The sequence below is a fragment of the Macaca fascicularis genome, chromosome 1 (genome assembly GCF_037993035.2).
Source record: "Macaca fascicularis isolate 582-1 chromosome 1, T2T-MFA8v1.1".
In the NCBI taxonomy this organism is placed as follows: domain Eukaryota; kingdom Metazoa; phylum Chordata; class Mammalia; order Primates; family Cercopithecidae; genus Macaca; species Macaca fascicularis.
The window spans coordinates 133,268,385-133,284,212 of record NC_088375.1 but is presented as its reverse complement, the minus strand read 5'-3'; the positions used below and the strand labels follow the sequence as shown (position 1 = coordinate 133,284,212).

General features: G+C 38.4%; 1 long non-coding RNA gene and 1 other non-coding gene across 3 annotated transcripts in view; one reads left to right on the top strand and one right to left on the bottom strand.

Annotated features, from left to right (window-relative positions):
- Nucleotides 1-15,828, bottom strand: part of LOC107126882 (uncharacterized) — a 47,896-nt gene that overhangs the window by 27,573 nt on the left and 4,495 nt on the right. The window contains exon 2 of one of the 2 annotated variants that reach the window (XR_001483874.4): nucleotides 6,520-6,589. This is a non-coding gene — a long non-coding RNA (uncharacterized lncRNA). Of the gene's footprint in view, nucleotides 1-634; nucleotides 749-6,519; nucleotides 6,590-15,828 lie in introns of those variants that run through there. The other variant, XR_012417207.1, reaches the window with a different exon arrangement.
- Nucleotides 8,299-8,485, top strand: LOC123571141 (small Cajal body-specific RNA 16). Its single transcript, XR_006695310.1, has one exon.

Here is a 15,828-nt window from a genome sequence, read left to right as displayed (position 1 = left end):
GTGTTTGCCTACATATCTCCAGACCTGTATCTCTAGTCATGTGTTGCATAGTACTTCTTGGGCGGGGGGCCCACAAGCACCTCAAAAACAACCTGTCTAGAACAGAATTTGTCATCTTTGCCACAATACCTTTTCCTATGTTCCCTCTCCTAGTTATGGCACCACCATCCACTCAAATAACCAAGCAAGAAAGCTAGATATTCATTATACCTCCCATCTTACCATCCACATCCAACCTTGTACCCTCTCCTGTTGATGTGACTTTTAAAATTTCTTAATAATGCTCAAATCCATTTACTTCTCTTCATCCTCACTGCCTCTGCTTTTATGTGAAAGTTACACTTGTCTCTGGGCAATAGCAGGTCTTAACTGGTTTCCCTCCAATCTTACCTCACCCTCATTCATTCTCCATACTGCAGCCAGGGTGATATTTCCAAAGTTCAATCATGTTACTACTCCAGTTTAAGACCTACAGTGATTGCCTATTACCCTCAGGATAAAGCAGTTGGCGGATATTTGCTGAGTGAATGATCAACTTTTATCTTTTCAAATCATGAGAATAACTTTAAGGTTGGACATTATTCCATTTTTTTCAGGTAAGGGCACTAAGGCTAAAAGAGCTTTAAGAACTTACCCCACAGTCAAATGGCCAGGTTTGTCTGACTTCTGAAGCTGTGCGCTTTCTATGTCACACTGCCTGTCTTTTCTATTCAAAGATGGCCTTTTCATGCAGACGGTGAAGAAAGACTGCTGATTGCATAGTGGATTTCTGTCAGTCATGCACAAGTAAATAATCTCTGATTCCAACAATGTTGTAGCAATTGCTTTACAAAATTATCTTGCACTGCAGTAAAACTGTAATTAACCAGAATCTTCAATTAAGCAGAGTTTGTTTTAAGAGCACTCAGAGGAAAGACATTGCAAACTTTAAGACAAAATAGCCATATTACCACCAAACACAAGCTGATATAATTTTCTTTCTTTTTTTTTTTTTTTTGAGACTAGGTCTCTCTCTGTTGCCCAGGCTGGAGCACAGGCTACAAACACGGCTCACTGGAGCCTTCACCTCCCAGGCTAAAGCAATTCTCCTGCCTCTATCTCCTGAGTATCTGGGGCTACAGGCATGTACTACCACAACTGAATAATTTTTAAATATTTTGTAGAGATGGGGTCTTGCCATGTTGCCCAAGCTGGCCTCAAATTCCTCGGCTCAAGCCATCTTCTTGCCTCAGCCTCCCAAAAATGCTGGGATGACAGGCATGAGCCACCATACCCAGACTACATAGGATTTTTAAGAGATGTTTCCAAGGTATAACTTTGAATTTTTATATATTGAGCTCCATGGTTTATATTGTCTTCTATGGCACGTATAATAATCACCAAATAGAGCTTGTATCAGAATAGTGCCTAGCACATAGTAAATGCTCAGTAAATTTGTGAATAATGAATAAATTAAGGAATGAGAAAAGCAAAAGCCTCAGCATTCTAAGATTCAGGATCATTTTCTTATTTATGGTTGTCATATTCTTCCCATGAAGGGAAAATAGTAAATGAATATATTTTAGTTAGGTTTTTCACTATGTGGGTCAAAACAACAAAAGAGTTTTCTTATCCTTGCTAAACTAGAAAACTCATTCAACCAAAACAACTTATTTCCTAAATATACTGGTAAAATATGCATATTAGCCTAGTTTTTAAAGTTTCTATTGAAGTTTAACATATACTTGTATTTATATTTAATATGGATTTGGCCACATTGAGAAAGAAGATTGACAAAGTTGGTTGAAATGGAAGTTTTGAGCTTATTGGTAAATTATAAATATTAGAATTATCCCTATCTACATTAAGATTTCAGATTCCTGGCCTGGCACGGTGGCTCACACCTGTAATCCCAGCACTTTGGGAGGCCAAGGTGGGCGGATCACGAGGTCAAGAGATTGAGACCATCATGTTCAGCCAACATGGTGAAACCCTGTCTCTACTAAAAATACAAAAATTTAGCTGGGTGTAGTGGCACATGTCTGTAGTCCTAGCTACTTGGAAGCTGAGGCAGGATAATCGCTTGAAACTGGGAGGCAGAGGTTGCAGTGAGCCGAGATGGCGCCCCTGCACTCCAGCCTGGGTGACAGAGCGAGGCTCTGTCTTAAAAAAAAAAAAAAGATTTCAGATTCCCTCTGGGTCATCTTTTTCTTAACCGTCTTCACAGTAATATACTGTGGTGTTACCTATCATAATTTTAATCAAGTTTAATTTATTATCATATTTGTTATATTAAAACAAAAGTAGAATGCTCATTTTCTGAGTGAAATATACAATAGATCATTTTTACTCAGGGAAAAGTTACCACTGGAATTGTATACATCGCGTTCTATGCTTCTAGGCCTTTATTTTTATAATAAAAATTATATTTCTAATATTGTTTTCAATATTTTAATAAATAAAGCTCTAATATGAAGAATCTGAAGATGCACAACTGAAGGAAATTAAATCTTATCTCTCCTTTAAAACAATCAAATCATTATTTGCATTACTGGTTATAATGTCTGATCGGCTTTGGGGTCATGCTGTAAATAGGGCCAGAAAATGTGGGGGTTGGAAATCAAGCTTGAGTTTCCATTGCAATGAAATTATGATTTGGTTATGATACACTGACAACTTTTATCATCTTTTTTTTTTTTTTTTCTCTTTCACCCAGGCTGGAGTACAACGGCATGGTCTCAGCTCACCGCAACCACTGCCTCCCAGGTTCTAGCGATTCTCCTGCCTCAGCCTCCAGAGTAACTGGGACTACAGGCACGTGCCACCACACCTGGCTAATTTTTGTATTTTTAGTAGAGACGGGGTTTCACTATGTTGGCCAGGCTGGTCTCAAACTCCTGACCTCGTGATACGCATGCCTCGGCCTCCCAAAGTGCTGGGATTACAGGTGAGAGCCACTGTGCCCAGCCCAGTTTGTATCAAGTTTAGTTACATCCTCATTGTTTATGAATTTAAGTCTAATATCCCACTACCTCTAAAGGAATCTGTATGGGAAATTTATATTTTTCAGCAATCTTAAGGGTTTCTGATGGAAATGAATCCCATCCTGAGACATAGATGAGATTATTTTAGTACTAAAAGTTTTGATACATTTAATAAAAATTCGTTTTCAACCATGGCACAATATTGAAAAATTTGAAAAAAATCTTGGGGTGGGGTTAACAATTAGGTTAATAGTAAAGATGATAGATTTTTCAGAACCCCTTTTTGACAAGACCTGGGCTTCTGGAGAATGCGATTACAACTGTTTGCTCATCCACCTGGCTGGGGAAGCACAATGGCACACTATTTTTTGTTCGGGGAACCTTCTCTGATTCTTGAATCACATAAAGAACAGCCACAGTAAGCCTGGAGTAGAAGCACATCTTCACAACAGGTTTGAGAAGAGGAGGAAGTGCTGCATGCATTGTGCATCTATGCAAATTCACATGACTCTGTGTGTGGGGCACTTTGTGCAGGAGAATCCATCTAGCGTTGCTTTCCTCCCTGAGTCTCTGAGGGTTGGGCTTCCTTCCTGCTGTAAAGTGGGGTGGGAATCTCTCTGAAACCACTCTGTTTCCCTGCCTTGTTTTTTAACTCCCTGTGAGCTATGCAATAGATCAAGCTCATTCTCTTTGTTGACATGCTCAGCTTTGCCTTCTCATGCATCTGACTTCAATGTTTCTCGTAGTCTTCAAATGAACTTTGTATAAAACAGAGCAGCTGCCTGTAACAGATAACAGCAAAGCACCCGGGTCATAGACCAGTGTGGTCAGCGGCTCCTTCCTAAGCTGCAGTCTGCTTCTTTGAGGATTGCCTGAGTTCTCAACTGCCACAGATCAAGAAAATCTAATCATGGTTTGATTCCAGGAGAGAAAAAAAAATCAGTTTAAAATTCAAAGTATTAATGTAATCATTTATGAAAACAAGAAACCTCTAAAAGTCTGTTTCAGAGAGTTTAAAGAGGGAAGGAAGCAGGAAGGAAATCCCCTCAACAGTTTTATCTAGAAAAAAATAAAATTGTATCTATGCCACCTCCATGTTGACAAAAATAATGCAGAAGAAGAACCTGGTGGACATACTTTTAATTAGATCAGTGATGTTCACAGGATCAGGTACAAGAGCATTGAATATAATCTATTTGATTTATACTCATTACTGCATACTTAAAAGAATTTCATACCCTGTGCTGCTCCTTCTCAGGCAGCTTAGTGGTTATTGTGGATCATGAACCACACCTTTTTGATCAGATAAAACTAAAATGTGATGATGAGGGGAGAAAAAAAGCCCTATGTTCATTACCATTGCTTATAAAAATATATAAGACATCAGATATCTGAGATGAAAATCAATTTATTAGACTTTTCGTTAAGTTTGTGGCAACATTTTAAACAATAATATTGCTTATCAAGTCACCTTTTATTGGGTTAAAACCTCCTGCAGCATCTAAGCTGAAAGAAGACTTCACTGATTCATGCTTACATTTGAGTTTTAAAACAGCACCTCTTCAGGTAAACTACTTTGACAGTTATTTTGCATACACCAATAAGACTTCACTTGTGCAGTGAACAATCTACATTAACATATTTGATGGTCCCCCAAATTTCCCAAAGTCTTTTTTCTTTTCTTTAAAAAAACTTTTTTTATTTCCATAGTTTTTGGGGAACAGGTGGTGTTTGGTTCCATGGAAAAGTTCTTTAGTGGTAATTTCTGAGATTTTGGTACACCCATCACTTGAGCAGTGTACATTGTACCCAATGTGTAGTCTTTTATCTTTCATCCCCCTCCTACCCTTCCTCCTCAGTCCCCAAAGTCCATTATATCATTCTTATGTCTTTGCATCCTCATAGCTTAGCTCCCACTTACAATTGAGAACATACGATGTTTGGTGTTTGGTTTTCCAATCCTGAGTTATTTCACTTAGAATGATGACCTCCAATTCCATCCAGGTTGCTGCAAATGACATTATTTCATTCCATTTTATGGCTGAGTAGCATTCCATGGTGTGTGTGTGTGTGTGTGTGTGTGTGTGTGTGTGTGTGTATCACATTTTCTTTATCCACTCGTTTGATGGGCTTTTAGACAGACTTCATGTATTTGCAAATGTGAATTGTGCTGCTATAAACCAAAGTCCTTTTTCTAACCCAACTGAAACCCTTAAACTCCTAGTATATAGAAATTTGGAAGCTACCACAGGCATCAAGTCTTTTGACTCTAGCCTTAAAAAGCTCTAGAATACCCTCCTTTTTATCCTCACCACTAATGACATATGACAAGCCTTTGAAGTCACTTTCCTACACTCTTCTAGGAAAGCTTCTAACTGATCGGATTGCCTCCTGTCTACTCTTTACATTGATGATGGAATTGTCCTTTCAAAAGTGGCACTGATAGTTTCACTCTTCCTCTTAAGAATCTTCAGAAGAGTGAAAACAAAATAGGTTACAAAAGTGACATGATATTTAATCACTTTAGCCTCTGAGGCACCCTGGGTGGGAGAAAGCAGCCAGAACCCCAGTTAATTGCCTCCGACCTGAAGCAACTTCTATCGGTAACCCAGAATATTATCCAAATATTACTATTTTTATGTAGGTCATTACATAAGAGCTCCAACAGCACTGCTGTAAAGCAACAGTTCTTAACTGAGACCTGAGAACCCCTGGAGAGCAATGTATGGGCATTAAGATATTTGAGATGCTCCATAGGTTTCTGGGGAGTGGATCCATAGAAAGGATCTATTCTTGAGGGGACCATACCTGTTAAAAAGTTAAAAACAGATCCACAGTACACATTAGTTTTAGGCGGTTCTATACTATCTGCACAACCTCAGCAACAACCATTTTTTCCCCATGCATCTTATATTCCAGCCACAGCAGACTACTTGGCATTCTTTTCAACCTTCAAAGGTTCTTCAGCCCTTATCCTTCTGCAGCGTTATCTCCATCGCTTCCTATTTCTTACCTTAGGCTTCACCAGTGAAGAATAGTTGCCAGTTCTCTGAAATCATTTTCAAGGGTCAGTGCCCTGTCATATAGTATCATCAGCTTGGAATGTTCTTACAATCTACCTGGCGAACCCCTCCGCATCTGTCAAGACCCACCTTAAACTCCAGTTCTCCGTAAAACCTCCTCTTACTCCTACTAGAGGAATTCATTGCTCTTGTTTTCATGTTGCCACTTTATTCAACATTAATTTCACTAATTTCTGCTCATTCTAATGAACTTAATATGTTCCTCCCCACTAGACTTTATGCTACTTGAAAGCAAGGTCTCTAATTTATTCATCTTTATGTGCCTAGTATATTGTTTTTAGTTGACGTTTAATATACATTTGTTAGATGGCTGTTCGTCTGTCCATATGTGAAACTTGGACTTCCTTTGAAAATCTGGATAAAATCCCACTTCTGAAAAACCTCTTGACTCCCCAAGGTCAGGGGCTACTCTCTCCTGTAAAACACAGTAGTTCACACACAAGTCTACTGTACCAGTTACACCAATCTCTTACCTTGCTCAGGCGTAGAACTGAGGGGCCTTCAGTTTGCAGGCTCAGCCCTTCTCGGTTCCTTGGCTTAATCCTGACAAAGGAAGCAATTGCAGCAGTGATTTCAGACCCACCAGTGAAATCCATCCCCTCCTCAACACCACCAATAACAACAATAACAACTCCTTTTTTTTTTTTTTTAGAGCTTTCATATCTTTACCTGCCAGCCCTCTCTCTCTAGAAACTGAACCTGTATAGCCCTTAACCTATTCCAAATGAGAGGATTTTGCAGGAATCATAACATTCTATCTTTCTGCTCTTAGTATTTCTACCCCACCTTAGAAATCAGTGCTCAACCAGACATTGCCTAATATTGCAGACTGACCTGCTTACCACTATGTTGAGCAAGAGTGACCTTACAGCCAGGGTAGTTTTTCTGATCAAAGCCGGCTACATCTGTTTTCTGCTTTGTTCCTTCCCCAAAAATCCTGGAGCTAATTGTACAGTCACAATGTTTAATAATCCATAATGCTTAACACAATGACTTCCCATAGTAGATGCTTAACATGAGTGAATGGACAAATGAACATCCAGTTATAAATATAGAGAACTGGTTGTTTAAATTATATACAGTGATATATACACATATGTGTGTATATATATGAAGTATATATGTACTTATATATATAAGCATATATATGAACTATATATATGAAATGTGTATATACATACACACACACACACACACACACATATATATATATATATATATATATATGAAGTAATGGGAACTGTGGTGAAAACCTTGTTTACAGGAGACAGCTATTCCTTGGCCCTAGTCATTTCTCGACACATGAGAACATGGGACCAAGAATACCAGATTTTCCACCTTTTCAAGACAAACTGAACACTCAGATTTTTCTGTGAATTTTTTGATATTTTGGCTGGAAGAAGTATGGTTCATGTCCAGTGCACCTGTACAGGATTCACATGTGGTTAAGTCAGATATTAACAAGGGTAAAACATATAGGCCAGTTGTCTGTGAGTTTGAGTGCTAGCTGAGTGTCAGTATTTCTGGAAAGGAGGGACAACAGCAAACATTCCATGTACAGGAGTTAGCATGATAGAAACCAGCTTGGTTCTTTTGATACTCTGCCACTGTTCTTTTCGGCTGATGATATGCCACTGCCAAAACAAGAAGATCCAGAAAGTGAGCGCCTGGTGGCATTAGTAATCTGAGACAGATAATTTGAGTGATGCTGACTGAAGAATAACTGTGCTCTAATAAGGAGATTAGGATGATTCCTTTATTGTCTTCTGCCAATGCTTTATTAGAAGAAGAGCCTGGCACAATATGGGCTCAATAAATACTTGCTGAATGCATGAATGAATGAACAAATATTGTTCTATATTTATGGAAATTTTTAGAAAAGAGTTCAGTGGTTTTTTTTCTGTGAAAATTTTCCCTAATCAAAAGAGCCTTACCTGGTACAGTGAAGACATTATGCTAAGTGAAATAAATCAAACACAGAAGGACAAATATTGTAATCAAACACAGAAGGACAAATATTGTATGATTTCACTTACATAAAGTACTTAGAATAACCACATTTATAGAAACAAAAAATAGAATGGCAATTACCAGGGAGTGGGAGTGTCGGTAATGCGGAGTTGTTGTTTAATGGGTACAGTTTCAGTTTGGGAAGATGAGAACAGTCTAGTGATGGATAGCGGTGATGTATGCACAAAAAATGTGAATATACTTAATCCTACTGAATTGTACACTTAGAAGTGGTAAAAATGATGGCCTTGGGAAAGGCTCCTGTGTTGTTGAACCTGCTCAGTTGTGGGTGCAGCCTTGCACCAGGCAGCCCAACCCTGCCCTAAAGTAAATTTCCAGGAAAAGTCTTTCCTGGGTTGTGAATCTGCAGTAACAGGTGTGCACATCCTAGCAGCAGTTTGATGATCATGGATGAAACTGCAAACAGGACAAAAACAAACAAAAACAAACAAACTATAAATAAATAAAATGGTTAAAATGGTAAATTGTATGTCATGTCTATTTTGCCACAATAAAGAAGTGAATTATTCATAATTGTGATCTGCATTTCTGGTTTATATGGGGTTTTTGGTCAGGCTCCTTTTTGCCTTTACCCTACTTCTGCCCAAATTAATTTTTCTATCCCCTGTGTATTTCTACACACATAAAAATGGTGTGTGTGTGTGTGAGTTTGTGTAGGCACTTAGATAATCCAGAGGCTGAAATACATAGGAAAAGTATATATTAATCTCTTTGCAATTTCACAACTTGGTCTTTAGAGAGTCTTATTTCTCCAAATATGCTTTGTTCTAGTTCTTCATAGTTTTTTATTTATTTTTTGCTTTTTTTTGTTTGTTTATTTTTTGAGACAGAGTCTTGCTCTGTTGCCCAGGCTGGAGTGCAGTGGCTCTGTCTCTTCTCATTGTAGCCTCTGCCTCCTAGGTTCAAGCGATTCTCATGCTTCAGCCTCCCAAGTAGCTGAGGTTACAGGCGTATACCACCACATCTGGCTACTTTTTGTGTTTTTAGTAGGGACAAGGTTTCACCATGTTGCCCAGGCTGGTATCAAACTCCTGGTCTCAAGTGATTCGCCTGTTTGGACCTCCTAAAGTGCTGGGATTATAGGTGTGAGCCACTGCAGCTGGCCTAGTTTTAGATAGCTTTAAATATTGATGTCATGTGGCAATTACCATGGAATGGATATTGTCTATTGGGGTTTGTTTACTGGAAGTACTGCTTCTGACTTTCAGAAAAATATGAGAAAAAAAAGCATGATGTCAACCTCTCTTTCTCCACCTTCATTTCTAATCACTCCACTTAAGTCCCATATAACTTCATGCCTAGACAATTATATTAGTGTTCTACTTTTAACTCTTAGCTCATTCAGTGTTTACTGTACTATTCAACCATATTGATTTTCTGAAACATAACCTTTTCCTAATAGATGACTTTATTTCCTATTTCACAAAGGTTATATCAAGCATGGGTGCTGTTAACTTCCTGCCCTTCCCCTACTTCTGTATACTTCTATAAACATCTCTGCATGCTGTGACCTTGCCTGCTTTCCCTGTTCCAGAAGGAGAATTTCACACTCCTACTTCCTAGCAAAGGCTAATCCAGCCACCTGTGCTCCGGCTTTCATTCCCTCCCACCTTCTCCAAGACCTAGAGCTATCAGCTGTCTCTTTTCTTTCCTGTGTCTTTAGCTTCTTCCTCTCTTTCAGCTCCTTCTCTCTAGCCTATAAACAAGCTCCAGTCTTTTGCAGTTTGCAAAACAAACAGTGCTTTTCTCACCATCCTGAATTTCTCCTTCTATTCATTCTTAAGCCTCTTGAAAGACTGAGGTCTGTTCACTTTCTCCACTTTCTTTCCACTCCTACAGTCTCCTGCCACCCCTCAACTGAAACTGAGCTATGAATATTACCCATGGCTGCTTAGGCGCCACATCCAGTAGGCAGTTTTCATTATTTATTTATCCAACCTGTTTGCAGTTTTGACAACGTTGACCTTTAAAATCATTCTTTCCTTGGCTTCCAGGGAACCACGTCTCTTAATTCTATAATTTTTCCTTCTCCCTTTTCCTCTGTCTACCCTCAACTATTGTGCATCCTATTTTGCCCTTTGGAATCCCTTCTCAGCCTGCACAGAGGTGACAATTCCAGGCCAATGGCATCACCATAGGCCAATGACTCCAAAATCTCTCCCTTAGCCTCCACATTTTCCCATTTTCTAAACTCAGTTGCAAACTGAACATGTCCACCTGGATGTGCAGTTTAATTCCCTTTCCCCTGATCTATCCCCCAACCTCTGCTTTCCATAGCTTGGTACCTGGCTATCAAGTGCCCATGCAGAAACATGGAAAAGATTCTATTGTCTTCCTTTTCTAAATAACTAATCCAATTAGGATTGTGTGCTGTGTGCATTTCACTAAAGTGTCTCTTTAAGACTAGTTCCCTTATTTGTCTATCCTGCATGGCTCTTTAGCTATTTAGCTAATAGTTCTTTAACTATTCACTTCCTCAAATAAGTTAGCACCACGTTAAGAATCTTATAAAATATTCTTTATTTACTATAAAACTGTCTATAGTAACTTCCAAATCTTTTTTAAGAACATCTGGAAATTTAGGCCAGAAATTTAATTTATTAATAATTAAAATATAGCAATGAAATAGCACTTCACATCCATTAGGATGGCTATTTGAAAAAAAAAAAAAAGAAAATAACAAGTGCTGGCAAGGACGTGGAGAAGTAGGAACCCTTGTGCACTGCCAGTGGAAATGTAAAATGATGCCGCCATTGTGGAATGCAAAATGGTGATTCCTCAGCAAATTTAACATGGAATTATCATACAATTCAGTGATTCCACTTGTATGTCTATACACAAAAGAATTAAAAGTAAAGACTAGATCAGATATTTGTACACCAATATTTATAAGAGTATTATTCACAATAACCAAAAATGGAAATGACCCAAATAACAATGAATGGATAAATGGATCAGCAAAATGTAGTATATACATATATACAATGCAATATTTTGGGCTTTCAGAAAATTAACATCCTGATAATACTACAACATGGATGAATCTTGAGGATATTATGCTAAGTGAAATAAGCCAGACACAAAGGACAAATGTGATTGCACTTATCTGAGGTACCTAGAATAGTTAAATTCATAGAAACAGAAAGTAGAAATAGTGAATTCCAAGAGGTGTGGGGAAGGGATAACAAGGAACTATTTTTTACTGAGTGTAAAGTTTCTATTTGGGATGATAACAAATGTCTTCAAGGTGAATATTGGTGATATTTGCACAACAACATGAATGTATGTAACACTATTGAATTGTACACATAAAAATGGTTAACATGGTAAATTTTATGTTATGAACCTTTTCCTACAATTAAAAACATTAAAAAATCTATATAGAATTTTTCGAAACTTTCATTTCTTTAGCGTTCTGGAAGAATTTACTCTGTCCTGAATGACACAAAGGAATGGGAACTAACCGAAGCACATGATCTCTTGGCAAAATCAGAGATGTCAATGGGCAATTTGAAACCTCTGAGTGAAAAGAAATAGAGAGCATCTATAGATGTGAGGGTGATCTGCTGCAAAACCTGTCCCTCTAGTGATTGCAGAAATTCCTTCTTTCCTTGTTTGTTTGCATCTCCCCAGATGTCTGGCAGTGGAGTGTGAGTTTCTCCGCTTGAATTGGACTCTTCCCACTGCTGTTAAAGGAAATCATGAATACAGTGCACCCAATAACAAAATAGAACTATTCCTAGGAAAAAGAAATTTTAAAATACATACATTTGTAGAGTAATTATAAAGCAATCCAAAGGCTGAATAACAGACAAAAGCAACTCAAGATCAGAACAAAGCTTTGGGAGGTCTAACAGGGAAATACATGCATCATTGTTAAGCGGCAGAGTAAATACAGCATGAAAACTCAAAACTGCTTATCTGTGTGGTTTTCATAGTGTCAGTATATATGCAGAGTTGGTCTGACTGCACTGAAAGCCATTAAAGGTCATGGAAGTAAAAACAAAAGTCAGACCGTCTGTGTGAAACTTTGGCAAGCAAATGCCAAGTTTCTTCAACATTTTCTCAGTTCTGAAGAAGTGAGCGAGAGGTGGCAGTAATGGTCTTTCTCTTTCTCTCTCGGTCTCCCCCCTCTCTCCCTCACTCTCTCAATTGTAAATTAAAGCATTATTTTCTTTGTGGCCCCACAAATAGAATTCAATATTGCAGTGAAGGTTACCAATGAAAGAGATGATCTGTTCCTTTTAATATCTATTTATTTCCATGCATATTGCACCATAGTTAAACTGAGAACTTTGTCCTTTTAAATTGACCTGCTTTGGGGAAAAAATACGCACTCCCTTAGAAAAGACCTCCTCCTTGTCAAATCAAAATTGCTTCAGATCAGTGAAGACCACAGGAATACTCACTGCATCCACATAGAATCAGGATGCCAGAAATAGCAGATCACATGTTTTTCTTTAGTTGTGCAACACAGCTTTTGAGTACAGATCAGGAAGCTGCTGAAATGTTAGGTAGATATGGGTGACAAATTATGTTGGTTGAAAAAGTAGCTACACTCAATGGGATGAACATGCCTAGGTATTTACATTTACTCAGCAACTGGGTACTGGAGATAGTGTTTTGTTTTGTTTTGTTTTGCAGGGGGGTGGTAAAGTATGGAAAGGAAGCAATATGTCAATTCTGCAAGCATTTACAGAATGATTACTATATGTGGGACACTATGCTAGGTACAGTTGTGAGTTACTTAAAGCTCAACAAGTGTTGAGTAATTTCCCGCAAGGTCTCATTGCTAATAAATAACAGAACATAGGCCTTTGTAATTCTAAAGTCCATGTTTTTAACCTCTATTCTATGTTACTGCTCAATTACATTTGTTAAAAGGGCAAGGTTCTGCATTATATGTTCCTCTATCTGGACTCCCCCTGTAACACCTGGATCAGTCTTCCCCAGTAGTTTCCCTTTCCTCAGTCCTCTTCTATAAACCAAGACATTCAAGAGGTCTTACTCATTGACCCTAAGTTCCATGTACCTCTGTTGCTGCTACTACAACTACTATTGCTACAGTTAATAGCACTAGTTCTATTATAATGTTACTGTTACTAACCATGAGAATTGATAAAATTCATTGAGTACTTACTATATGGATGGAACTCTGATAAGAATTTTGCACTTGATCTTAGCCAAAAGCCCAAGAAGTGATTTCTAGGGATTTTGTAAACCTTATTTCATGTAACACTTTCAATGGTAGTTGGAGGTGCATGCGCTGGAAATAGACTTTTCTGGGGTTAGGTGCTAGCCTCTTCATTCATTAGCTGTGTGACCATTGGCAAGTTGTTTAACTTTATGGACTTTTGATTTCCTCATCAGTACAAATGAAAATAATAAAAATATCTGTCTAAGAGAAGTTTGGAGAAAATTGTACAATGTAATTTAAAGAAATGGCTAGCATACCTGATAAATATTGGCTATAAGTTGTCATCACTATTAATAAAAATACTATTAATATTTTCATCCATTGGTAAAATCCCTGCCATCTTCATACTGCCCATCTATGAAGAATTTTACCTTGGTTTATTTTTTGTAACTATTTTTTTTTTTAATTTCAGTTCCCTGTCTGAAACTCTATTTTGATCCTCTGTCCAATTGTCTGGATTCCTAGCCCTCTGTTTTATTCCAGGGGACTGGATATTGTCCCTAACTGCTGCTTAGCCTCTGACTGGGTTACTGCACATCACCCACTTCTGCCTAACATCTCACCTAAGGTAGAGCGTGCATCATTATAGTTACAGAGGATTCAAAGATGAAAAGAAATAGCCCTGTCCTAAAACAACTTATAATCTTTAAAAAATAGAAAATATCATATCAGACATAACTTATACATCTCCTTGGATACCAGTGGCCTTGCCTCTGCTGCCTCCCAGGCCATTAGCTTCTCCTTGGAAGCCTCTGGGGTACACTTACTTTATTACTCATTCAGTTCTGCTGAATGGAGCCAACTAATTGCTTCTCCAAGATTATCGGCCCTCCACCGTGGTTGCCACCGTGCAACCAGGTAACCAGCCATATGCCCAGAGTCTCTGGCTACTTCTGCCACTTATAGGTTCAGATGAAACACTTCACCACAGGGCATGGTTTTTGCCTTCCTGATCAGCTAGATATTACATCTGGAAGTACAGGAAAATTAACTCCCTGTGGGATCAATTTGAGTCAAAGAAGGGAAGCAAATAATAATTCTCTCTCCTCTCTCCCTTCCAACCAGTTTTCCAGGGTGGCTGAGCAATAAGCGTAGCAAACGATTCAGTCTCTCTGTGGCTTATTTTGAAGCAGTGGCTGGCATGATAACCTTCTATTACTTCTCATCCTTCCCAGACTCACTTCCTTTTCCCTCACTCTCACTGCCCTGGGATTGCACCTTCCATACAAAGTTTAATCATTTAATCCATGCCTCAGGGTCTGTTTCCTAGGGAACTCAGGCTAAGAAAAACATGAGTAGAACTATTAGGCACATTCTGATAACCTCCCTAATAGGGTTACTAGAAGCACTCTGGGAAGCTGGAGGAGGAAGAGAAGATTAATTTAGCTGGATTTTAATATGAAGAATGGTTAATATTTACCTCTTTCTAAATGCCAGTCACTATCTAATGAGCCTCACATGTACTATGATTTTCCTCATTTTACATATGAGTAAACCAAAGCATAGCAAAGTTAAATAACTTACTCCAGGTCATACAGCCTACTGGTAGAAGTTAGGATTCAAATTTTACCATAAAGACAATGCTCTTAATTGCTAGTCTTTGAAAAAGTTATGCAAAATGCAATGAGGGGCCAGGCTTGGTGGTTCACGCCTATAATCCCAGCACTTCGGGAGACTGAAGTGGACTGATCCTTTGGGTCTAGGAGTTCAAGACCAGCCTGGGTAACATGGTGAAACCCAGTCTCTATTTAGAAAGTTTTAAAAAAGGCAGTGAGGGAAGAGGATCAAGTCGAATGGACTCTGGAGCTCCAAAATTTGAAACTGGTGAGTCAAAGGATGAAAGGAGAGTCATTAGGCTTAAAATAAGAGAAGATATGGAATAATGAGAGATCCTTATGTAGCCTGGTGCTCTTTATGATCATTCCTCTTCACACAGCCATCTCTCACCACACCTTTCCCCTTCTCCAACACACAACACACTAATATAACTGAACAGTTTTGTCTTCAGGGTTAGCACGTAACCCCATGTTTCCCTCCCACTAACTGTTTGCCTGAAAGGAAAAAAAAACATACACTTCATAGATAAATCCTCTCATTCCACACTTAGAGATAAGGAGCTTCTAAAAGCAAATATCAGACTTCGTTTTAGCCATAAATGATGTTATCAAACTCTTTCCTGTTTTGATGGAGGGGGACAGTTAGAAGGCAAGAAAGCCCTGGGTCCCTGGAAGGGGACAGAACATTCTGTAGGCAGGAAAGATGGCCTTACTAATTATACAATTTATTCATGGCTCTTCATGGTTCATCTTCATCTGAGAACAAGCAAGAAAGAGCTAGCCATAGCAGTCTTGTGGGGCCATGCTTTGACAAATCATCATGGAAACCATGATCAGATAAGAAATGTAAGCAGAGATCTAATCCATGGTAGGATATTTATAAAAAATGGACAGAATTCTGTTTGGAATGTCAACTGTTTTAAACATGGAAATTGTAATCAGATGCTGGGTATTATGAAACGTAATGACTGTTATAGTTCAAATTTAGTTTCAACAAA